At 32.8% G+C, this 2,299-nt stretch overlaps 1 long non-coding RNA gene across 1 annotated transcript; it reads right to left on the bottom strand.

The window, feature by feature from the left end:
- Window positions 1–280: 280 nt before the first annotated feature.
- Window positions 281–630, bottom strand: LOC132127861 (uncharacterized). Its single transcript, XR_009427610.1, has 2 exons — window positions 428–630; window positions 281–344 (listed from the first exon to the last, which is right to left on the bottom strand). It is a non-coding gene; the product is annotated as an uncharacterized LOC132127861 (long non-coding RNA).
- Window positions 631–2,299: the final 1,669 nt, after the last annotated feature.

The raw sequence follows: 2,299 nt of genomic DNA, 5'->3' as shown, positions 1-2,299 counted from the left end.
GAACTGGAGCTTGTAGCCTAGAATTTTTCTTTCTAAATTATGTGAAAATCATCTTGTTTACTCACTTAAAGAAAACAATATATTGATTTAAATTTTCTAAGACACTTTTTGTTGGTAAAAGTCATATGCGAGTATGCGTCAACTATCATGAATATAATTGTGATTTACACCTGAGAAGACAAAGGCCCGCATAATGAGCTGCATAATGAGCCTCTCAGTCAGCTGTGTCACTGAGAGGGAGGTGTTACAAGAAAGAATGTGAGGACAAAATAAATCTATATAATTTTATGTTTGTAGTTTATTAAGAATATATTTAATTATCCCACAACATAATTTAATATCCACTTGGGGGAGCAGTTAAACAGTTTATTAGGAACAATCAAAGCTGACTTTCAAACTGAATTTTTTGCATCATTACTCCAGTCACACAATCCTTCAGAAATCCTTTTAACAATCTTATTTTCTACAAAAAAACATTTATTGTTATTATTATCATTATTATTATTAATGTTGAAAAGAGCTGAGAATATTTTTTTCAGGTTTTTTAGGGGGGATAAATTGAAAGAACACCATTGTTTGTTACCTTTGTTACAGTTACATTTAGTTGTTACATTTATATTATTTACATCAAGCTTTTGAATGGTATAGTATTGTATATTGTTATTGAAACTTCATAATATTACGCTTGATTATACATTTAGTCAGGAATTAATCGTTTGGAAAAAGTCTAACTAGTAAAATGTTTACACGTTATGTGAAAACTAGTACAAGTATATAAATAAATAAAGAGAGACTTACTCATGTTTATGATCTCTGTTGAATAAAGTGCTTCATTCTTTTTTTTCTGAGGGAATCCAAATCTCAAATCCTCAACCACCACATCACATCTTTTTGGGGTGAATTATGTCTTATTCCTCTCATCGCAAAGCAAACAGTAAAATAAAACTTGAAGAACAGTTTCTCTGCGTTGTGTTCTGTGTGGGCGTATTCAAGCCGCACGCTTCAGTGAAACATTAGAATCTGAATAGAGCGTTCAGCGCGGGGGCGTGGTCACATTAGAAGATAATGAAGGGAGACGTGAAAAACGGACATTGTGTTGTTTTCATATGGATTACTTTATCACAGAATATTTGTTTTCTGTGGCACTTGTTTAGTTTAAAAGTAGACATGTCAAGCTTTCTATAGATATCTCTCTCATGTCTCTTCGTTGAGTATTCACGGAGTTACAGTTCATTTTAATGACGTGTTTGTAAATGAAGATCAGCACATACAAAGGCTGCAGACAGCACACCTTGTATGTTATCTTTATTTTATAAGTGCACAAAGTTTTGTTGTTATTATGTCTGTATACAAAAAAAAAGTAGACCCTTTACAGATTAGATTGATGTATTGCTCTTATCTGTACGATCAAAACTGAAAGTGTTATTTAAGTTCCTTTCGGGGTAAAATGCCTCATAACGCGTATACGCGTTAATTGACTTCAGAGGGTTAACAGCTTAAGTCATTTGTGGATTAATGCTTATTGGAGACGCAAGACGTTTCAAACGATTCAGTTCAATTTGTTGTTGGATATCACTACACTGCAGTGAACGCGCTCACAACAGACCCGTAAGAGAAGACAATGCTGAATAAAATCGTTGTTTTTGCTATTTTTGGACCAAAATGTATTTTCGATGCTTCCCTCTGATGTCACATGGACTACTTTGATGATGTTTTTATTACCTTTCTGGACATGGACAGTATAACGTACACACATTTTCAATGGAGGGACAGAAAGCTCTCGGACTTAATCTAAAATATCTTAAACTGTGTTTCGAAGATGAATGGAGGTCTTACGGGTTTGGAACGACATGATGGTGAGTCAATAATGACATAATTTTCCTTTTTGGGTGAACTAACCCTTTAAAGGAATTAAAATGTGTACAAAAATATTATAACGATTGCTTTTATATTATTAGTAAGAGAAAAGCAAACATTATAATACATATAATAACATTATAAATTATATATAAATTATAATTTGTTTTAAGCATTCAGCAAATACAAATTTATATAATTAAAACAAATCTTTGAATGACTAATGAACATTTCATTTAACAAACCTTGTCTTGCATGGCCGTGTGTTTTCTGCATGAAGGTTTGTCTGTGTGAATTGAATGCTGAAAAGGAGGAGAGTTCAGCTTCACTGGAGATGCATGATCAACAAACTGTACATTCGTGATTTCAAATTATGCTGTGCTTTATCCATTTGCCCTCTACCATATTCTTGTCATTTTCACTTTGTGCTGCCTGTATGTAA

The sequence above is a fragment of the Carassius carassius genome, chromosome 45, assembly GCF_963082965.1.
Source record: "Carassius carassius chromosome 45, fCarCar2.1, whole genome shotgun sequence".
NCBI classification, from domain to species: Eukaryota; Metazoa; Chordata; class Actinopteri; order Cypriniformes; family Cyprinidae; genus Carassius; species Carassius carassius.
Note: the sequence above shows the minus strand (reverse complement) of the source record. Positions and strands in the feature narration are given on the sequence as shown.